The 24,154-nt window shown below is 45.8% G+C and overlaps 1 long non-coding RNA gene across 1 annotated transcript; it reads right to left on the reverse strand.

The window, feature by feature from the left end:
- Positions 1-496: 496 nt before the first annotated feature.
- Positions 497-23,299, reverse strand: LOC138657996 (uncharacterized). The gene is made up of 3 exons (XR_011317292.1): positions 23,161-23,299; positions 1,933-2,064; positions 497-532 (listed from the first exon to the last, which is right to left on the reverse strand). It is a non-coding gene; the product is annotated as an uncharacterized lncRNA (long non-coding RNA).
- Positions 23,300-24,154: the final 855 nt, after the last annotated feature.

Raw genomic sequence — 24,154 nt, forward strand, 5'->3', positions numbered from 1 at the left:
ACTTTTTTGCAATTTCACAGCACTTGGAATTTTTTTTCCCGTTTTCTAGTACACAACATGCTAAAACCAGTGATGTCGTTCAAAAGTACAACTTGTTTCACAAAAAATAAGCCCTCACATGGCCATATTGACAGAAAAATAAAAAAGTTATGGCTCTGGGAAGAAGGGGAGCAAAAAACGAACACGGAAAAACGGAAAATCCCAAGGTCATGAAGGGGATAAATTTCACCCCCTTTTGGTGCTGTCATGCCTGAAAGCAGGAGGACTGGAGGTGCCTGTTTAGCACTTTTATCTCATTTCAGTGATCCTATTGTTAATTCACCCTTATTTTCCAATGTTGCAAGACCTTAGGAAAGAGCATCTCACTGCCTGTGAAAATGAAGAATGCTGCCCATTAAATTGGGGCCACTCTTTCAAGGACACCCTAATAGCAGATTGGCCTTCCTGTTGAGTACATATGCCCTTGAAACTCCTTTAATAAACATTATTTCACTTACTGATTCATGTCCAGTAGATGCATGTGATGTGTGATCTGGAAGAAAAAAAAGAACATAACACAAAAGTGATGTAAGAGAAGGAAGAGGAGGAGAAAGAGGTGAAGAAGGAAGAAGACGAGGAGGAGAAAGAGGAAGAGAAGGCAGAAGAGGAGAAGAATTTTGTCTGTATATATCTTCTTTTCATGGTTTTATTATTGCTGCATTCCAGGAGCCATTTTTCAGTTTTTGTAGGATGATTAGCATTTGTCACTGGCACCATTTTTGGGCACATACAATTCTGCTGATTTTTGACAATTTAATTTTTACGCTTTTCATTTACTGCACAAAAATGTGTTGACATACAGTTTAGTAGATTGTGCAGTTTTATTACTATTACACAATAAACACACCACTTAAATAAAAACATGTTGTTTTATTCAGTCACTACATTTGAGATCCATAATTTATTTGTCCATAAATAGAATTGTGTGAGACATTTTTTTTTTCCCAGGACGAGGTCATGTTTTCTGTGGTACTATGTTTGGTTACCTAAGAATTTTTGGTCACTTTTTATATCATTTTTTGCAGAAGGAATTAAAAAAAACAGCAATTCTGGCGCTTTGTTCAGCATTTTATTTTTTGGCAGTTGTCTATGTGGAATAAATAAAAATATAGTTTTATAGGATCAACATGTTAGGGCATGTTAGGTTAGGCTATGGGTTGAACTAGATGGACATATAGTCTTCCTTCAACCTTAATAACTATGTAACTATGTAACTATGTATAGTGTGGGTGGATATGATTACAGTAATATTCAATTTGTAACTTTTTTTACATTTTTTACTATTTTTGCATAAGAAAATCACTTTTTTTTTACATTTTTGTATTATATTGTGAAAGCCATAACTTTTAAATATTTTACTTACAGAGCTCTGTACCTTTTTTTTTTTTTTTAGAAACAAGCTGTAGTGCTTATTGATGGGATACATAAGACAATTAGATCTTTATATTTCATTTTATCTGAGATGGAATTAGCAAAAATAGCAATTCTGGTGTCATTTTCCCGATATATAAATATATAATTTTTTTCCCAGCTTACATCATGGGGTTTAAATAATGATAGTTATATTGTACTGGATGTTATGGATGTAGTGATATCAAATTTATTTAAACAACTTTTTATTCTGAATTTTTGTTTTCACTTTTTTTAACAGGTTTTTATACTGTGGAGATAAGAATATTTGTAAATATTTTTTGTTAGCAATATTTATTATTCCCACAATTGATCGTTGAGATAATACACTGCATTACTTGTGTAGTGTTGGGTATTATCAAGCATGTCAGTGTTATATTGACAAGCAGTCTAATAAATATGCCCTTTTATTCTGCCTATTAAAAAAGCAATTAATATTAGTATTTATCCCACCACCACATCAAATATCAAGAAAATACTCACTTCTCCTCTTTTGCGTTCTCCTTGTTTTTAGGTGTGTTTTATTCTTCTGATATATAAAAATGGCTGACATCAGGACAACTACACACACTAATGTCGTTAATACTAGGATCCAACATGTAAACCATTTCTTATCTGCAAACAGCAAAAGGAGATGTTAGACAATATAAAAACAATACAAACAACACTGAGAGGATAAATCTGAGATAGATACACCACGTTCAAAACGATTAAGCAAGTTCTATTTTTTGTCTGATTTTCCTAAATGGTTGATGCAAATGAGTCAAGATAATGTTCAGATCATCAACTGTTAGAGGATAAATCACATTTTATTGGATAAACCTCCCAATGATAACAGGATTTTTTCAAAACTAAGAAATCTCAGAATGTCTTGTCCCTAATGATTTTGCATAAAAGAGTTTCCAAACATTTTCTAGGTTGTAAAGAACTGAAAATGTTTCTTTGTTGAATTTGTACCATTAAGAGGGTACGTTTACTGATCTCAAAAGCTTTTTCAATCAAAAACATCTTGTCAGGCAAAGTAAAGGTACCTTCACACATAACGATATTGTTAACGCTATCGTTGCTTTTTGTGACGTAGCAACGATATCGTTAATGAAATCGTTATGTGTGACAGCGACCAACGATCAGGCCCCTGCTGTGCCATCGTTGGTCGCTGAATAAAGTCCAGAACTTTATTTCGTCGCTGGACTCCTGCTGACATCGCTGGATCGGCGTGTGTGACACCGATCCAGCGATGTCTTCACTGGTAACCAGGGTAAACATCGGGTAACTAAGCACAGGGCCGCGCTTAGTAACCCGATGTTTACCCTGGTTACCATCCGAAAAGTAAAAAAAAACAAACAGTACATAGTTACCTACAGCCGTCTGTCCTCCAGCGCTGTGCTCTGCTCTCCTCCTGTACTGGCTGTGAGCGTCGGTCAGCCGGAAAGCAGAGCGGTGACGTCACCGCTCTGCTTTCCGGCCGCTGTGCTCACACAGACAGTACAGGAGGAGAGCAGAGCACAGCGCTGGAGGACAGACGGCTGTAGGTAAGTATGTACTGTTTGTTTTTTTTTACTTTTAGGATGGTAACCAGGGTAAACATCGGGTTACTAAGCGCGGCCCTGCGCTTAGTTACCCGATGTTTACCCTGGTTACCGACATCGTTGGTCGCTGGAGAGCGGTCTGTGTGACAGCTCTCCAGCGACCAAACAGCGACGCTGCAGCGATCCGGATCGTTGTCGGTATCGCTGCAGCGTCGCTTAATGTGAAGTTACCTTTACAGTGGGTGCGGAAAGTATTCAGACCCTTTTAAATTTTTCAATCTTTGTTTCATTGCAGCCATTTGGTAAATTCAAAAAAGTTCATTTTTTTTCTCATTAATGTACACTCTGCACCCCATCTTGACTGGAAAAAAAATGTATAAATTTTTGCAAATTTATTAAAAAAGAAAAACTGAAATATCACATAGTCATAAGTATTTAGACCCTTTGCTCATATTTAAGTCCATTGAAGCACAAGGGGCGCAAAACAACCATCATCCAGAGTGTTTCTTTTGAGTACCTTCCTGCGGGCATGTTTTAATTAAGTATACCAATAAAGGAAGTTTTCATTTAGTACCGGTGAGTGCAACCATTTATCTTTTTCGGATATTATTTAACTGTAAGTCTCTGGAGAAATCTTCACCTATAGGTTTGCGGGACTTCAATGGCACCAGTAACTTCAAATACCTGTTTGCTGCGTTGTAATGGTATTTTAGCAGCTACTTTCTTAATCCAATTAATTTGTCTGGTAAAAACCTTCCTCGTTATGCCTTTATCTGCACTAAACCATCTGTGCTCTGTATCAGCACGAAATCTCTTTGCAGTACGATGTTAAGTAAAAAGGGCAGCACACTGCAGCGCCAAAACATGCAAACTTGAAAACACGAAATTTGAACTGCATTACTGCATTAGAAATATGAAAAATGAGAGCTTTTAGCGCATAAAAATAGCCATATTTATGTGTACCTCGTAGCCACTTTACGGCATCTCTCTTATACGAGGTCCTACGCTTGACCTACCTCACCGAGAATAAACGTCTCCATCTGAATGGGTACATGTGAAACCTCTTCTTGGACTCAAATTCTCTCTTTCTGTGGAGGGGTATTGGACCTACTATAATTAAAACACCTGTGGCTAGGAGGCGGGGAGTGCACGATCAGAAGGCTAAAGATTACATTTCAAAAACCTGACCTGCACATCCAAACATAGACTGAGTGTGAACAGGTGCTGAACCCAGAGTCGCCAACTCGTATATAGTTAAGTAAAAAGGGCAGCACACTGCAGCGCCAAAACATGCAAACTTGAAAACACGAAATTTGAACTGCATTACTGCACTAGAAATATGAAAAATGAGAGCTTTTAGCGCATAAAAATGGCCATATTTATGTGTACTTCGTAGCCACTTTACGGCATCTCTCTTATACGAGGTCCTACGCTTGACCTACCTCACCGAGAATAAACGTCTCCATCTGAATGGGTACATGTGAAACCTCTTCTTGGACTCAAATTCTCTCTTTCTGTGGAGGGGTATTGGACCTACTATAATTAAAACACCTGTGGCAGTACGATGGTCACGCTTAAATTTTCATGAAATATCTAATGTTTTCATACGTTGTCTGAGGTATTGCACCATTTTACACTTTCAGCAGTAGAGAGATCCTTTTTATTTCCCATATTGCTTGAAACCTGTGACCTGATTAATAATGTGGAATGTCCTTCTTAAGTAGTTTTTCTTTAATTAGGCACGTGGCAAACTAATTAACACAGGTGTTTGAGATTGATTTCTGTGTTTCAAAGACCCTGAGACACAAACCGTCAGTTTATGTGAAAAACTAATATTTACATCTTTATTACATTTAAATACAATTTGCATAATAATTTGGAAAGCATGTAGATAGATAGATAGATAGATAGATAGAATGCAAAAAAGGGGTAGCACTCTAACTATAAATGCAAATACTTTATTAGCAATCACTCTTTGCACTTATATTTACATATACACTTATTTTCAGGTATTACATTTATGTTATGTCATGGTTACCATATACCTGTGGGATGCCATGGTACTTGTAGCAGGTCTGCACATCTGCTATTTGCCCTGCTGGTAATTCTATTCCATCAGACTTGACTGTCTTGTCTTTATTACCAACCATCCGCACTTTTCCTATCTGAAGGACATCTCGATGTCTTTGCTTTAGATTCTTTTTAGGTGGATCAGTGAATCGATATCTCATTCATTTTTCACATACAGTTTTTCTATCCATGTAGAGGAGGTGGCTGATGGTACTGCATTCTCAAACTTGTAATTGCAGCGCCCCAGAGACCTGGTCGTTGCAGTATAGCGCTCTGCCACTAAGGGGAGCAGCGGTACGTCTGATGGCACTAAAGAGTTCTCCTGACCAGGTATCACCAGAACACATTACACTTCACACTCCGGCCACTAGGGGGAGCAAAAGGCTTTATTTATTGGGCCACTCCTCACATTGGTAAAACTAGAGGTTGGGGAGGAAGTTAGTCAGAAGCTGACTGGGTTGGAACCAGGCAACATCCCGTGGCAGGGGGTGTTGCAGGAGAAGGCACAGGGGGGTCCCTGTCAGGCGTGGGAACCTGGCAGGTGCCTAGCGAACAGAACAGAACGTAACGGAACCGCACCTGCACTACTTTGCGGTGGAGACAAGAAGGGAAGAATATTGTGGAACAGTGTAAACGAGATACGCACAAAGGAGAGCCAGTAAGAGTCGTGCCGAGAGAGGAAGGCAACATCTTACTGAGGCGTGTAGTCGGTGGCCGGATCACCGTAGGAGTAACTGACTTCAGGCCTTACTTCAAATTCCGCTGGACAGTTGATTATAGGTTGGCTGTCTACCTTTTACACCTACGAAGACATAGGGGGCAACATTGGGAGAGGGGCATCTCTAGGGTCCCGGAAGACCTCCAAGCCTTCCTGTCAAACGGGTGGCGTCCTAGCCATAACATACCTGGGGGACGTTAGAAATTAGTAACATCTGGAACCAAAGAACGAGAGAGAGAGAAAGCTGTAGAGAACGAACGAAGGAGAACAGCAGTTGTGAGGACTATTCCGAATGCTCAGCAGGGTAGGACTACAACACACAGGCGCTATTGGTAGGCAACGATTTCCATCTGCGAGGGAAACTCTGGATGTGCCCATCGGACCGGCCGGTCTCTGATAGCTTGGTTGAATGTGCTCTGGACTGAGTGTATTGAAGCCTTCAGTAAAAAGGTAAAGAGACTGCAACCCTGTGTCCTCGTTATTGCCTGCGCCTCACACCATCACCATCCACCTTACTGGGAAGCCCTGGGGACATACTTCACCTGTGGGTAGTTATACCATCCAGCTGCCATTCCATCACCCCAGTGGACCCCACAGCAGCGTCGGTCACCCTAACCGAACACCACAGGTGGCGTCACGAACCCTTGACAGACTGTACAAATCCCTTTACTGGACGCGCCTTAGCAGGGTCACGGACCGGGTCTAGCCACCGTGACAGCCTCAGAACCGAACCATAGAGGCCCGGTACAGAGAACTTGTGGCCCTGTGTCTGGGGGCGCTCTAACTTGGCGTAACGAACAGGATCGTACTTAAGCCTGAAGAATTGGGTCATGTGTGCCTTGGAACTGTGATTGAAACGTGTTGGACTGTGATTTATTGCAAGGACTGTGTGTTGCTATCTGCTGCAAGATTCCCACCAAAACTGCCGCCATTATAGCACCACGAGGAGCGCAAGAGAAGAAGAAGGGCGTGGAAGGGGGTGTGAAAGAACTGAAGAGCGCGAAAGATAATGGCCGCCCAGTCTAAGTACGGTTGTATGCTGAGGGCGGGCCCGTCAGCCGCTGAGGTTCGCCTTCTCATCCTCTATAGAGGGTGGGGACAGTGGGGACGGAGCCGCCCCCGAAAAAGAGCCCGGGAAGAAGATCTGGGGAAGGAGACAAAGATAGCGACTCCCAGGCCACCGCATGGAGACGACCCGGAAAGGCACAGGCCTGTACCGCCCGTGGTGATCCCAGAGTCACCGCCGCTGCAGGACTTGACTGCTGTGAAGCCGCCTGAGGGAAAACCTGGAGGGCAGATGCCTGACGACTGGGTGGCTGCCGCTGAGGCTCGGCGGCTGGCACATTGCCTGGAAGCCCGCGCCCGGGTGAATTCCCGGTTGGGCCACCCGACGGAGATCCGCCTGTCCCCCATGTCCCCTCCTCTGCCCACTCCGGCTGCGTCAGAAATTTGCACCCGGCCAGGGAGTTGCGCCCCGCAAGAGTGGGACTTAAGAATCCTGCCGGTGATGGAACACCAGCGACGCCTAGTGGCGGCTTGGAGGAAACAGCCGCGGCCTGCGGAAGTGATAGACCTCACCGGAGAGGAGAAGGTTCCGCCGTCGCACTGGGGAGTGGTGGTCTTCTACAACCCCAGGCAGGAGAGGGGGGTTATCCAGGAGATCGGAGAACCCCTGCAGGTCCGTGTCGACCGAAGCGAGGTGGAGCTCCGCTACGGGACAAGTGTTGTGAATTCTTTGGCCAAGCTCCCTCCTGTGGTCGATAGTGGTACTTCGGCTGGTTCTGTCTATGAGCTTCCTTTGGTGGATGAGAGTGGTACTGCGGCTTCTGAGTTTCCTTCCTCAGGTGATGAGGTTAAGTCGTTAGGTGCTGCTCTATTTAACTCCACCTGGTGCTTTGATCCTGGCCTCCAGTTAATGTTCTAGTATTGGTCTTGCTTCCTCCTGGATCGTTCCTGTGGCCTGTCTATCCTGCATAAGCTAAGTTTTGCATGTGTTATTTTTGCTTGCTATTTTTTCTGTCCAGCTTGCTTTATTGGTTTTTCTTGCTTGCTGGAAGCTCTGAGACGCAGAGGGAGCACCTCCGTACCGTTAGTCGGTGCGGAGGGTCTTTTTGCCCCTCTGCGTGGTTGTTTGTAGGTTTTTGTGTTGACCGCAAAGCTATCTTTCCTATCCTCGGTCTATTCAGTAAGTCGGGCCTCACTTTGCTAAATCTATTTCATCTCTGTGTTTGTATTTTCATCTTACTCACAGTCATTATATGTGGGGGGCTGCCTTTTCCTTTGGGGAATTTCTCTGAGGCAAGGTAGGCTTATTTTTCTATCTTCAGGGCTAGTTAGTTTCTCAGGCTGTGCCGAGTTGCATAGGGAGCGTTAGGCGCAATCCACGGCTACCTCTAGTGTGGTGTGTTAGGATTAGGGATTGCGGTCAGCAGAGGTCCCACGTCTCAGAGCTCGTCCTTTGTTTTTGGTAATTGTCAGGTCACTTTGTGTGCTCTGAACTTCAATGTCCATTGTGGTTCTGAATTACCTGTTCATAACAGTACTGGAGGCCCAAAGTACTAATGCTTCTCAATAGAGGGAAAAGAGAAGTTCTGAGACCATTTTTTTTTCTTTGCACTGTGTTCTGTCTTTCTTTTCCCCTTTACCTCAGGGTGGTTCAGAACACAGGTGTGGACATGGACATTCAAGGTCTGTTCTCTTTGATGGATAATCTCGCTATAAATGTACAGAATATTCAAGATTTAGTGGTTCAGAATCCTATGTTAGAACCTAAGATTCCTATTCCTGAGTTATTTTCTGGAGATAGAGCAAAGTTTTTGAATTTTAAAAATAATTGTAAACTATTTCTGGCTTTGAAACCCCGCTCCTCTGGTGACCCAGTACAACAAGTTAAGATCATTATTTCTTTATTACGTGGCGACCCTCAAGACTGGGCATTTTCCCTTGCGCCAGGAGATCCTGCATTTTGTAATATTGATGCGTTTTTTCTGGCGCTCGGATTGCTGTACGACGAACCTAATTCAGTGGATCAGGCAGAGAAAAATTTACTGGCTCTGTGTCAGGGTTAGGATGAGGTAGAGATTTATTGTCAGAAGTTTAGAAAGTGGTCCGTGCTCACTCAATGGAATGAATGTGCGCTGGCAGCTATTTTCAGAAAGGGTCTCTCTGAAGCCCTTAAGGATGTCATGGTGGGATTTCCTATGCCTGCTGGTCTGAATGAGTCTATGTCTTTGGCCATTCAGATCGGTCGACGCTTGCGCGAGCGTAAATCTGTGCACCATTTGGCGGTATTATCTGAGCATGAACCTGAGCCTATGCAGTGCGATAGGACTTTGACCAGAGCTGAAAGGCAAGAACACAGACGTCAGAATGGGCTGTGTTTCTACTGTGGTGATTCCACTCATGCTATCTCCGATTGTCCTAAGCGCACTAAGCGGTTCGCTAGGTCTGCCACCATTGGTACGGTACAGTCGAAATTTCTTTTGTCCGCTACTTTGATCTGCTCTTTGTCTTCCTATTCTGTCATGGCATTTGTGGATTCAGGCGCTGCCCTGAATTTGATGGACTTGGAGTTTGCTAGGCACTGTGGGTTTGTCTTGGAGCCCTTGCAGTGTCCTATTCCATTGAGAGGAATTGATGCTACGCCTTTGGCCAAGAATAAGCCTCAGTATTGGACCCAGCTGACCATGTGCATGGCTCCTGCGCACCAGGAGGATATTCGCTTTCTGGTGTTGCATAATCTGCATGATGTGGTCGTGTTGGGGTTGCCATGGCTACAAGTCCATAACCCAGTATTAGATTGGAAATCAATGTCTGTGTCCAGCTGGGGTTGTCAGGGGGTACATGGTGATGTTCCATCTCTTTCTATCTCATCATCCACCCCTTCTGAGGTCCCAGAGTTCTTGTCTGATTACCGGAATGTATTCGATGAGCCCAAGTCCAATGCCCTACCTCCGCATAGGGATTGTGATTGTGCTATCGATTTGATTCCTGGTAGTAAGTTTCCTAAGGGTCAACTGTTTAATTTATCTGTACCTGAGCACGCCGCTATGCGGAGTTACGTGAAGGAGTCTTTGGAGAAGGGTCATATTCGCCCGTCATCGTCGCCATTGGGAGCAGGGTTCTTTTTTGTGGCCAAGAAGGATGGTTAGCTGAGACCTTGTATTGATTACCGCCTTCTAAATAAAATTACGGTCAAATTTCAGTACCCCTTGCCGCGGCTGTCTGATTTGTTTGTTTGCTCGGATTAAGGGGGCTAGTTGGTTCACCAAGATAGATCTTCGTGGTGCGTATAATCTTGTGCGTATTAAACGGGGCGATGAATGGAAAACAGCATTTAATACGCCCGAAGGCCATTTTGAGTACCTGGTTATGCCATTCGGACTTTCTAATGCTCCATCAGTGTTTCAGTCCTTTATGCATGACATCTTCCGAGAGTACCTGGATAAATTCCTGATTGTATACTTGGATGATATTTTGGTCTTCTCGGATGATTGGGAGTCTCATGTGAAGCAGGTCAGAATGGTGTTCCAGGTCCTGCGTGCTAATTCTTTGTTTGTGAAGGGGTCAAAGTGTCTCTTTGGAGTTCAGAAGATTTCATTTTTGGGGTTCATTTTTTCTCCTTCTACTATCGAGATGGACCCTGTTAAAGTTCAGGCCATTTATGATTGGACTCAGCCAACATCTCTGAAGAGTCTGCAAAAGTTCCTGGGCTTTGCTAATTTTTATCGTCGCTTCATCAATAATTTTTTTAATTTTGCTAAACCGTTGACTGATTTAACCAAGAAGGGTGCTGATGTGGTCAATTGGTCTTCTGCTGCTGTGGAAGCTTTTCAGGAGTTGAAGCGTCGTTTTTCTTCTGCCCCTGTGTTGTGCCAACCAGATGTTTCGCTTCCGTTCCAGGTCGAGGTTGATGCTTCCGAAATTGGAGCAGGGGCTGTTTTGTCGCAGAGAAGTTCTGATTGCTCAGTGATGAAACCATGCGCCTTCTTTTCCAGGAAATTTTTGCCTGCTGAGCGAAATTATGATGTTGGCAATCGAGAGTTGCTAGCCATGAAGTGGGCATTCGAGGAGTGGCGTCATTGGCTTGAAGGAGCTAAGCATCGCGTGGTGGTCTTCACTGATCACAAAAACTTGACTTATCTCGAGTCTGCCAAACGGTTGAATCCTAGACAGGCTCGTTGGTCGCTGTTTTTCTCCCGTTTTGACTTTGTGGTTTCGTACCTTCCGGGCTCTAAAAATGTGAAGGCGGATGCCCTGTCTAGGAGTTTTGTGCCCGATTCTCCGGGTTTGTCTGAGCTGGCGGGTATTCTCAAAGAGGGGGTAATTTTGTCTGCCATCTCCCCTGATTTGCGGCGGGTGCTGCAAAAATTTCAGGCTAATAGACCTGACCGTTGCCCAGCGGAGAAACTGTTTGTCCCTGATAGGTGGACGAATAAAGTTATCTCTGAGGTTCATTGTTCGGTGTTGGCTGGTCATCCTGGAATCTTTGGTACTAGAGATTTGGTGGCTAGATCCTTTTGGTGACCGTCTCTGTCGCGGGATGTGCGTTCTTTTGTGCAGTCCTGTGGGATTTGTGCTCGGGCTAAGCCCTGCTGTTCTCGTGCCAGTGGGTTGCTTTTGCCCTTGCCGGTCCCGAAGAGGCCTTGGACACATATCTCTATGGATTTTATTTCGGATCTCCCCGTCTCTCAAAGAATGTCGGTCATTTGGGTGGTTTGTGATCGCTTCTCTAAGATGGTCCATTTGGTGCCCTTGTCTAAATTGCCTTCCTCCTCTGATTTGGTGCCGTTGTTTTTCCAGCATGTGGTTTCTGACAGAGGTTCCCAGTTTGTTTCGAGGTTTTGGCGAGCCTTTTGTGCTAGGATGGGCATTGATTTGTCTTTTTCCTCGGCTTTCCATCCTCAGACAAATGGCCAGACTGAACGAACCAATCAGACCTTGGAAACATATCTGAGATGTTTTGTTTCTGCTGATCAGGATGATTGGGTGTCCTTTTTGCCTTTGGCTGAGTTCGCCCTTAATAATCGGGCCAGCTCGGCTACTTTGGTTTCGCCGTTTTTCTGCAATTCTGGGTTCCACCCTCGTTTCTCTTCAGGGCAGGTTGAGTCTTCGGACTGTCCTGGTGTGGATACTGTGGTGGATAGGTTGCAGCAGATTTGGACTCATGTAGTGGACAATTTGACATTGTCCCAGGAGAAGGCTCAACGTTTCGCTAACCGCAGGCGCTGTGTGGGTCCCTGACTTCGTGTTGGGGATTTGGTTTGGTTGTCATCTCGTTATATTCCTATGAAGGTTTCCTCTCCTAAATTTAAGCCTCGTTTCATTGGTCCATATAGGATTTCTGAGGTTCTTAATCCTGTGTCTTTTCGCTTGACTCTTCCAGCTTCTTTTTCCATCCATAACGTGTTCCATAGGTCATTGTTGCGGAGATACGTGGCACCTGTGGTTCCATCTATTGATCCTCCTGCTCCGGTTTTGGTTGAAGGGGAATTGGAGTATATAGTGGAGAAGATTTTGGATTCTCGTGTTTCGAGACGGAAACTCCAGTATCTGGTTAAGTGGAAAGGTTATGGTCAGGAAGATAATTCCTGGGTCTTTGCCTCTGATGTCCATGCTGCCGATCTGGTTCGTGCCTTTCATGTGGCTCATCCTGGTCGGCCTGGGGGCTCTGGTGAGGGTTCGGTGACCCCTCCTCAAGGGGGGGTACTGTTGTGAATTCTGTGGCCAAGCTCCCTCCTGTGGTCGAGAGTGGTACTTCGGCTGGTTCTGTCTATGAGCTTCCTTTGGTGGATGAGAGTGGTACTGCGGCTTCTGAGTTTCCTTCCTCAGGTGATGAGGTTAAGTCGTTAGGTGCTGCTCTATTTAACTCCACCTGGTGCTTTGATCCTGGCCTCCAGTCAATGTTCTAGTATTGGTCTTGCTTCCTCCTGGATCGTTCCTGTGGCCTGTCTATCCTGCATAAGCTAAGTTTTGCTTGTGTTATTTTTGCTTGCTATTTTTTTATGTCCAGCTTGCTTTATTGGTTTTTCTTGCTTGCTGGAAGCTCTGAGACGCAGAGGGAGCACCTCCGTACCGTTAGTCGGTGCGGAGGGTCTTTTTGCCCCTCTGCGTGGTTGTTTGTAGGTTTTTGTGTTGACCGCAAAGCTATCTTTCCTATCCTCAGTCTATTCAGTAAGTCGGGCCTCACTTTGCTAAATCTATTTCATCTCTGTGTTTGTATTTTCATCTTACTCACAGTCATTATATGTGGGGGGCTGCCTTTTCCTTTGGGGAATTTCTCTGAGGCAAGGTAGGCTTATTTTTCTATCTTCAGGGCTAGTTAGTTTCTCAGGCTGTGCCGAGTTGCATAGGGAGCGTTAGGCACAATCCACGGCTACCTCTAGTGTGGTGTGTTAGGATTAGGGATTGCGGTCAGCAGAGTTCCCACGTCTCAGAGCTCGTCCTTTGTTTTTGGTAATTTTCAGGTCACTTTGTGTGCTCTGAACTTCAATGTCCATTGTGGTTCTGAATTACCTGTTCATAACAGACAAGTGAGGAGACCCGTGATCTGAGGCCAGGTGATGCTGTAACCTATACCCGGTGGCGGAGGGAGGCCGGCTGGGTGGCCATGGGTGTCCAGAAATGCGCGGCCCTACAGGTTGAAGCTGGAGCTCCCGAGGAAGGGGTCCCTGTTGCGGACCACCAAGAGAGCCAGGCCCCGAGTGTGACTGTGGATCCCACCCGTGCTCAACGGAGAGGAGTGGTCTGTGAGGTGAGACCACAACCTTCCCAGAACTAAACCTCGAAAACCTGAAAAATGTAAATAGTTAATTGTTTCCTGATGTTGCTGCTACTTTAAACCCGTCCCGGGTTAACTCTTAGGGATCCCTTTGTTTATCCGGGATCCCTATTGTCTTCCATTCCTTTGTTCTACTTTTGTACAAGTTCATCATTGTTTAAAGACTGCCGGATCATGGACGGTGAATGATTCAGCACTGTTTTGTATATAGTTTGCACCTAATTAAAGGTGCTCCCTACTGGTTTTATAAGCCAAAGAAGACTTTGCGAAGACATGATGCAGAAGAACTTGCTTGCTGAGAGAGAGTCTGCACCAGAGACTTGGGTCCCTCTTAAAGGGAATGTTTGATGATAACTTTGATAAAAGTTGAAACGTTAATAATGTTGAAGAATTTAGATAGTTTAATAATGTTAATAAAGATTGAGGACAGGAAAGCTTGAAGTGAACCCGTAGGGGTTAGAGAGAGGGTCCTCTTGAGAAACCTAGAAAGATGGTCGGCACAATGGCAGTAGGCTCAGCCAAGGAGCTAGGCGGTTCTGCATTGGTGAAGTTAGAACGGAAAGAGAAGTTGAGTTATATAGCATTTTAGGGTAGGCCTTTAGTGGGTTTAGCGAATACGCCCTTAAAGGAAAAGTTAACTTATTGTTCAGAGTTTGCACTTAGTAGAATACCCGGCTGCGTACTGAGAGTTATTTATAGTCATAATGTTATTTAAAAATATTTAACTGTTATTTTTGTTTGTAGCGTTCAAGTGTCCTTACCTCCCATAAAGGGAAGCACCTTTACTATTTACTTGTTCTTAGCATTCAAAATTTTGTATGTCTTTCACCACATTATATTGTTGTTCTTCTTCCCAGTCCAGGAGTACTGGATTTAACCGGGGGGGAGTGCAGCGCCCCAGAGACCTGGTCGTTGCAGTATAGTGCTCTGCCACTAAGGGGAGCAGCGGTACGTCTGATGGCACTAAAGAGTTCTCCTGACCAGGTATCACCAGAACACATTACACTTCACACTCCGGCCACTAGGGGGAGCAAAAGGCTTTATTTATTGGGCCACTCCTCACATTGGTAAACCTAGAGGTTGGGGAGGAAGTTAGTCAGAAGCTGACTGGGTTGGAACCAGGCAACATCCCGTGGCAGGGGGTGTTGCAGGAGAAGGCACAGGGGGGTCCCTGTCAGGCGTGGGAACCTGGCAGGTGCTTAGCGAACAGAACAGAACGTAACGGAACCACGCCTGCACTAACTTGCGGCGGTATCCTAAGAGAGAGAAGAAGGGAAATTATATTGTGGAACAGTGTAAACGAGATCAGCACAAAGGAGAGCAAGTAAGAGTCGTGCCGAGAGAGGAAGGCAACTTCTTACTGAGGCGCGTAGTCGGTGGCCGGATCACCGTAGGAGTAACTGACTTCAGGCCTTACTTCAAATTCCGCTGGACAGTTGATTATAGGTTGGCTGTCTACCTTTTACACCTACGAAGACATAGGGGGCAACATTGGGAGAGGGGCGTCTCTAGGGTCCCGGAAGACCTCCAAGCCTTCCCGTCAAACGGGTGGCGTCCTAGCCATAACATACCTGGGGGACGTTAGAAACTAGTAACATCTGGAACCAAAGAACGAGAGAGAGAGAAAGCTGTAGAGAACGAACGAAGGAGAACAGCAGTTGTGAGGACTATTCCGAATGCTCAGCAGGGTAGGACTACAACACACAGGCACTATTGGTAGGCAACGATTTCCATCTGCGAGGGAAACTCTGGATGTGCCCATCGGACCGGCCGGTCTCTGATAGCTCGGTTGAACGTGCTCTGGACTGAGTGTATTGAAGCCTTCAGTAAAAAGGTAAAGAGACTGCAACCCTGTGTCCTCGTTATTGCCTGCGCCTCACACCATCACCATCCACCTTACTGGGAAGCCCTGGGGACATACTTCACCTGTGGGAAGTTATACCATCCAGCTGCCATTCCATCACCCCAGTGGACCCCACAGCAGTGTCGGTCACCCTGACCGAACACCACAGGTGGCGTCACGAACCCTTGACAGACTGTACAAATCCCTTTACAGGACGCCCCTTAGCAGGGTCACAGACCGGGTCTAGCCACCGTGACAGCCTCAGAACCGAACCAGAGAGGCCCGGTACCGAGAACTCATGGCCCTGTGTCTGGGGGCGCTCCAACTTGGCGTCACGAACAGGATCGTACTTAAGCCTGAAGAATTGGGTCATGTGTGCCTTGGAACTGTGATTGAAATGTGTTGGACTGTGAGTTATTGCAAGGACTGTGTGTTGCTATCTGCCGCAAGATTCCCACCAAAACTGCCGCCATTATAGCACCACGAGGAGCGCAAGAGAAGAAGAAGGGCGTGGAAGTGGGTGTGAAAGAACCGAAGAGCGCGAAAGATAATGGCCGCCCAGTCTAAGTACTGTTGTATCCTGAGGGCGGGCCCGTCAGCCGCTGAGGTCCGCCTTCTCATCCTCTATGGAGGGTGGGGACAGTGGGGACGGAGCCGCCCCCGAAAAAGAGCCCGGGAAGAAGATCTGGGGAAGGAGACAAAGATGGCGACTCCCAGGCCATCGCATGGAGACGACCCGGCCAGGCGCAGGCCTGTACCGCCCGCGGTGATCCCAGAGTCACCACCGCTGCAGGACTTGACTGCTGTGAAGCCGCCTGAGGGAAAACCTGGAGGGCGGATGCCTGACGACTGGGTGGCCGCCGCTGAGGCTCGGCGGCTGGCATGTTGCCTGGAAGTCCGCACCCGGGTGAGTTCCCGGTTGGGCTACCCGACGGAGATCCGCCTGTCCCCCATGTCCCCTCCTCTGCCCACTCCGGCTGCGTCAGAAATTTGCACCCGGCCAGGGAGTTGCGCCCCGCAAGAGTGGGACTTAAGAATCCTGCCGGTGATGGAACACCAGCGACGCCTAGTGGCGGCTTGGAGGAAACAGCCGCGACCTGCGGACGTGATAGACCTCACCGGAGAGGAGAAGGTTCTGCCGTCGCACTGGGGAGTGGTGGTTTTCTACAACCCCAGGCAGGAGAGGGGGGTTATCCAGGAGATCGGAGAACCCCTGCAGGTCCGTGTCGACCGGAGCGAGGTGGAGCCCCGCTACGGGACAAGTGAGGAGACCCCTGATCTGAGGCCAGGTGATGCTGTAACCTATACCCGGTGGCAGAGTGACGCCAGCTGGGTGGCCAGGGGTGTCCAGCGATGCGCGGCCCCACAGGTTGAAGCTGGAGCTCCCGAGGAAGGGGTCCCTGTTGCGGACCACCAAGAGAGCCAGGCCCCGCGTGTGACTGTGGATCCCACCCGTGCTCAACGGAGAGCAGTGGTCTGTGAGGTGAGACCACAACCTTCCCAGAACTAAACCTCGAAAACCTGAAAAATGCAAATAGTTAATTGTTTCCTGATGTTGCTGCTACCTTAAACCCGTCCAGGGTTAACTCTTAGGGATCCCTTTGTTTACCCGGGATCCCTATTGTCTTCCATTCCTTTTTTCTACTTTTGTACAAGTTCATCATTGTTTAAAGACTGCCGGATCATGGACGGTGAATGATTCAGAACTGTTTTGTATATAGTTTGCACCTTCTTAAAGGTGCTCCCTACTGGTTTTATAAGCCAAAGAAGACTTTGCGAAGACATGATGCAGAAGAACTTGCTTGCTGAGAGAGAGTCTGCACCAGAGACTTGGGTCCCTCTTAAAGGGAATGTTTGATGATAACTTTGATAAAAGTTGAAATGTTAATAATGTTGAAGAATTTAGATAGTTTAATAATGTTAATAAAGATTGAGGACAGGAAAGCTTGAAGTGAACCCGTAGGGGTTAGAGAGAGGGTCCTCTTGAGAAACCTAGAAAGATGGTCGGCACAATGGCAGTAGGCTCAGCCAAGGAGCTAGGAGGTCCTGCATTGGTGAAGTTAGAACGGAAAGAGAAGTTGAGTTATATAGCATTTTAGGGTAGGCCTTTAGTGGGTTTAGCGAATACGCCCTTAAAGGAAAAGTTAACTTATTGTTCAGAGTTTGCACTTAGTAGAATACCCGGCTGGGTACTGAGAGTTATTTATAGTCATAATGTTATTTAAAAATATTTAACTGTTATTTTTGTTTGTAACGTTCAAGTGTCCTTACCTCCCATAAAGGGAAGCACCTTTACTATTTACTTGTTCTTAGCATTCAAAATTTTGTATGTCTTTCACCACATTATATTGTTGTTCTTCTTCCCAGTCCAGGAGTACTGGATTTAACCGAGACCTGGTCATTGCAGTATAGTGCTCTGCCACTAAGGGGAGCAGCGGTACGTCTGATGGCACTATAGAGTTCTCCTGACCAGGTATCACCAGAACACATTACACTTCACACTCCGGCCACTAGGGGGAGCAAAAAGCTTTATTTATTGGGCCACTCCTCACATTGGTAAAACTAGAGGTTGGGGAGGAAGTTAGTCAGAAGCTTACTGGGTTGGAACCAGGCAACATCCCGTGGCAGGGGGTGTTGCAGGAGAAGGCACAGGGGGGTCCCTGTCAGGCGTGGGATCCTGGCAGGTGCCTAGCGAACAGAACGTAACGGAACCGCACCTGCACTACCTTGCGGCGGTATCCTAAGAGAGAGACAAGAAGGGAAGAATATTGTGGAACAGTGTAAACGAGATCAGCACAAAGGAGAGCCAGTAAGAGTCGTGCCGAGAGAGGAAAGCAACATCTTACTGAGGCGCGTAGTCGGTGGCCAGATCACCGTAGGAGTAACTGACTTCAGGCCGTACTTCAAATTCCGCTGGACAGTTGATTATAGGTTGGCTGTCTACCTTTTACACCTACGAAGACATAGAGGGCAACATTGGGAGAGGGGCATCTCTAGGGTCCCGGAAGACCTCCAAGCCTTCCCGTCAAACGGGTGGCGTCCTAGCCATAACATACCTGGGGGACGTTAGAAACTAGTAACATCTGGAACCAAAGAACGAGAGAGAGAAAAAGCTGTAGAGAACGAACGAAGGAGAACAGCAGTTGTGAGGACTATTCCGAACGCTTAGCAGGGTAGGACTACAACACACAGGCGCTATTGGTAGGCAACGATTTCTATCTGCGAGGGAAAGTCTGGATGTGCCCATCGGACCGGCCGGTCTCTGATAGCTCGGTTGAACGTGCTCTCGACTGAGTGTATTGAAGCCTTCAGTAAAAAGGTAAAGAGACTGTGTCCTCGTTATTGCCTGCGCCTCACACCATCACCATCCACCTTACTGGGAAGCCCTGGGGACATACTTCACCTGTGGGAAGTTATACCATCCAGCTGCCATTCCATCACCCCAGTGGACGCGACAGTAGCGTCGGTCACCCTGACCGAACACCACAGGTAGCGTCACGAACCCTTGACAGACTGTACAAATCCCTTTACTGGACGCCCCTTAGCAGGGTCACGGACCGGGTCTAGCCACCGTGACAGCCTCAGAACCGAACCAGAGAGGCCCGGTACCGAGAACTCCTGGCTCTGTGTCTGGGGGCGCTCCATATTCATAGCCAGACTCTATGATTATTTGACTGAGGGGGTTCAAGCCTATGCAAAACAGCAATGAGGACAGTGCTTCACCTTGATATATGCCATAATTGATGGTCACTTGTGCTAGTTGTCTTGAGTTGACTTGCAGTGTTGGCCTTCATAGCGCCATTGATTTTCTAAGGAAGGGTGTTTATTTCCTGCTGACACTGTAGAGCACCAAGCATTCACAGATGAAAGTGTGTAGCATTGAGTCATAAGCTTTCCTGTAAAGAATCGAGGTTGATCTTGTCTTGATCACGAGTCTTGAGCAACTGCTCTCTCCACAAGTAGATGGTGCTTGGAGCCACTGGTGTTATTCCCAATGCGTTTCTGAGATGGGTTCATGTACTGATTCACATGGTTCTGTAGCTTGGTGGCTATGATGCCTGAAACAAGTTACTTTGTTGTTCTAAAGGTACCTTTACACTAAACAATTTACCAACGATCACGACCAGCGATACGACCTGGCCGTGATCGTTGGTAAGTTGTTGTGTGGTCGCTGGGGAGCTGTCACACAGACAGCTTTCTCCAGCGACCAACGATCCGGGGAACAACTTCGGCATCGTTGAAACTGTCTTCAACGATGCCGACGTCCCCGGGTAACCAGGGTAAACATCGGGTTACTAAGTGCAGGGCCGCGCTTAGTAACCCGATATGTACCCTGGTTATCATTATAAAAGTAAAAAAAAACAAACCAGTACATACTCACATTCCGATGTCTGTCACGTCCCCCGGTGTCAGCTTCCCTGCACTGTGTAAGCGCCGGCCGTAAAGCAGAGCGGTGACGTCACCGCTGTGCTCTGCTTTACGGCCGGCCGGCGCTGACACAGTCAGTACGGGAAGCTGACGCCGGAGGACGTGACAGACATCGGAATGTGAGTATGTACTGTTTTTTTTTTTTTTTACTTTCACAATGGTAACCAGGGTAAATATCGGGTTACTAAGCGCGGCCCTGCGCTTAGTAACCCGATATTTACCCTGGTTACCAGTGAACACATCTCTGGATCGGCGTCACACACACCGATTCAGCGATGACAGCAGGTGATCAGCGACCAAAAAAAGGTCCTGATCCTTCCCAGCGACCAACGATCTCCCAGCAGGGGCCTGATTGTTGGTCGCTGTCACGCATGTTATGAATAGGTAATTCAGAACCACAATGGACCTTGAAATTCAGAGCACACAAGTGACCTGACAAAAACCACAAAACATAGGACGAGCTCTGAGACGTGGGAACTCTGCTGACCGCAATCCCTAAACCTATCAAACCACACTAGAGGTAGCCGTGGATTGCGCCTAACGCTCCCTATGCAACTCGGCACAGCCTGAGAAACTAGCTAGCCTGAAGATAGAAAAATAAGCCTACCTTGCCTCAGAGAAATTTCCCAAAGGAAAAGGCAGCCCCCCACATATAATGACTGTGAGTTAAGATGAAAATACAAACACAGAGATGAAATAGATTTAGCAAAGTGAGGCCCGACTTACTGAATAGACCGAGGATAGGAAAGATAGCTTTGCGGTCAACACAAAAACCTACAAACAACCACGCAGAGGGGCAAAAAGACCCTCCGCACCGACTAACGGTACGGAGGTGCTCCCTCTGCGTCTCAGAGCTTCCAGCAAGCAAGCAAAACCAAAAAAGCAAGCTGGACAGAATATATAGCAACAAAAGTAACACAAGCAGACTTAGCTTATGCTGAGCAGACAGGCCACAGGAACGATCCAGGAGGAAGCAAGACCAATACTAGAACATTGACTGGAGGCCAGGATCAAAGCACTAGGTGGAGTTAAATAGAGCAGCACCTAACGACTTAACCTCATCACCTGAGGAAGGAAACTCAGAAGCCGCAGTACCACTCGTGACCACAGGAGGGAGCTTGATCACAGAATTCACAACACACGCATAACGATTTCGTTAACGATATCGTTGCTACATCACAAAAAGCAACGATATCGTTAACGAAATCATTATGTGTGAAGGTACCTTAAGACAGGTTATTGGGTGGTAGTTGGTTGGAATTGCTCCATTGTGAGGATCCTTCACTATCAGCACGGTTCTTCCTTGTGTTAGCCAAGCTGGGTGCCGGCCTGAATCTAGCAGATGGTATATCTGTTTTTCCAGGTGTTCATGTTCCGCTGTTAATCTCTTTAGCCAGTGTGTTTCTTTCTCAGACCTTGCAGCCCCACAATGGTGTTGTGTGTTTTTTCCTTCTCCCATATGTTCCTCCAGTATTGTTCAGTCTCTGCTATTGGTGGATTTGCTGCCTCTGTGCTGTTGCTTTGCACTTGTGAGTACAGTTTGGATGGTTCTTTGGAGAACAGGCATTTATACTCATTGGGCTTGATCTTATCCGTAATATTTTCTCCATTCTGTACTTTTGTTAGTTGGCTAATTTCTCTTTGTGTCACCTTGATCTCTGTTTCTAATGTTATTTTCCAAGGGGGAAATGCCCAACTGTTGTTCTTCTTGGTAATATAGCCAAGCATTTCCAAGATTACTGCTGCAGTGTCATAGACCAATTCATTAGTTTGTGTTATGGTGATGGTTGGTATTGATGCAAGTGCTCTAGTGGCATCTTCTTGCATACTGCCTGATGGTATTTCTCTGCTAAGCCTTGTCAGGTGGACTCTGGGGCTGGTGGTATTTAGTTTAGCTTTGATTTTCTGTTTCAGGTTAGCTGCAGTGCTCTCTAGTTGCAGGGCTGGAAGAAGATTTTCAGGAGATTGCACATGTTGTTCTCTTTCTTCCAGGTCTTCTTGCAGTGTGGATGTGAGGTGCAGTTGATTCATCTCAAGTTGTGATAATAGCTTCCTTTTTATGACATTGAAACTTTGGATGACTACTAGTTGTTTACCGGGCAATGGACATGCAGTTCTTATATCCATCCATAGTTTCCTCATACGCTTTGTGTATCCTCTCTCATTTGGTCTGCAAGTGTAATAGAACTTCATTTTATCCAGGTTATCTTGCCTTGTCCATGTATGGTTTGTTCTAGCAGTCCATTTCTCATCAGATTGTTCTTGTTCTTCAACATCTGACGTTGACCTTGGCAATCCGAGTGATGTCCAAGCTGGCATGACTCTTCATTCGTGACACTCTCATCTTCATTGAGGTAGGCACTGTAGTGTAGTGGGCAGCACGGTGGCGCAGTGGTTAGCACTGCAGCCTTGCAGCGCTGGAGTCTTGGGTTCTAATCACACCCAGGACAACATCTGCAAAGAGTTTGTATGTTCTCTCCGTGTTTGCATGGGTTTCCTCTGGGTACTCCGGTTTCCTCCCACATTCCAAAGATACTGATAGGGAATTTAGATTGTGAGCCCCATCTGGGACAGTGATGATAATGTGTGCAAAACTGTAAAGCGCTGCGGAATATGTTAACGCTATATAAAAATAAAGATTATTATTATTATTAGTGTTAGGAGTCTTGCCCAAGGATATTTTCTATACCTTTGCTTTGCTGTAGTATATTTCATGCAAATTGCTGATAATGTTTTTTAGTGGAAAAGCCTAAAGGACCAACCTAAAAAGAAATGTTATTTTGAGTTACACATCAGATTGGTAGAGAATGCGGGCAAGTATAGTGATCTCAATTTCCCATATAAGTTACTCAGACAGAACTATGTGACCATTCATGAGATTTCGTTGAAGACTCTTCTTGTCCTTTGTATCTCTTGCTTAGAGAGCTTTTAATATAATCCACAATGCCGATATCTCGTCCTATGAACTGTTTTTTCATTTAGTTCTCTTTTTTATGTATCGCTAGGCTAGTTATAATATATAGGGTAAGGAAATAGACACTAGAGTCGAATAATTGCTTCAAAGTCACCTCCAAATGAGGTCCTGATGTATTTTGGTGATGGCATTTTAGACGAAAAGATAGATAGTTATGAAATTATTAGATATGTAGATACATTTAAAATGAACAGAAAAAAAACCTGAAATAAATCCAGTGAGAGGACTGAGGATATATATGAAGATATCATGTTTTCAGGGCTCCACAAATTTTCCTTACATGGATAGACATTTTGATACAAAATAGTAAGATAAATTGACTATTTCTGGCATTATTTAAGGTGCAATAAAAGCCAAAATTTTAATTACCGTATATTTTACCTCCTTCTGGTATTTCCCAGTGAACACTGATGGGTGTGGAGGTAAACCAGACTTCACAGTTCACTTTCTTGCCATTTTTCCAGGTGTCTTCAGAAAGTGAGATAGAATTGAGGATGATCCAATTCCCATTGGGTTTTTTCCAAAAGAACATCCTTCCCTTCATATGTGTCCCAGTGATATTCCAGATTACATAGACTTGTGGGGAGGCAGCATGGACTACACAAGCCAACGGGATGTTCAATGGATGAGTGGTGGGATGATAAGGGGTCAGAAGATGGATGGAGCTACTGGAGGAAGAGATACCTAGAACAATGTGATGCATGAGAAATACAAGGTTCAAATCAGTACAAGTCACATGTAAAAGTAGGAAAGTACAGACACAGGCCTATGAAACTCGAGATTTGGGAAATTGTTTAACAGGGTCCTTGCAATGTAGCAATATATATATACTAGATTGTGGCCTGATTCTAACGCATCGGGTATTCTAGAATATGCATGTCCCCGTAGTATATGGACAATGATGATTCCAGAATTCGCGGCAGACTGTGCCCGTCGCTGATTGGTCGAGGCAACCTTTATGACATCATCGTCGCCATGGCAACCATTATGACATCATCGTCGCTGTGCCTGTCGCTAATTGGTCGAGGCAACCTTTATGACATCATCGTCGCCATGGCAACCATTATGACATCTACGTTGATACTGTGCCCGTCGCTGAATCAGAAACGTGAGATGTCTACGTCCTTTATGACATCATCGTCGCTGTGCCCGTTGCTGATTGGTCGAGGCCTGGCGGCATCGACCAATCAGAGACGTGGGATTTCCAGGACAGACAGACAGACAGACAGACGGAAAAACCCTTAGACAATTATATATGTAGATAAGTATGAATCATTATCAGGTTATTGTAACATTAACCGTGATTACCTCTCATGTAGACTGATACATTGTTTCATAATGCTGTTTGTATTGGCGATTTGTT

The sequence above is a fragment of the Ranitomeya imitator genome, chromosome 1 (genome assembly GCF_032444005.1).
Source record: "Ranitomeya imitator isolate aRanImi1 chromosome 1, aRanImi1.pri, whole genome shotgun sequence".
In the NCBI taxonomy this organism is placed as follows: domain Eukaryota; kingdom Metazoa; phylum Chordata; class Amphibia; order Anura; family Dendrobatidae; genus Ranitomeya; species Ranitomeya imitator.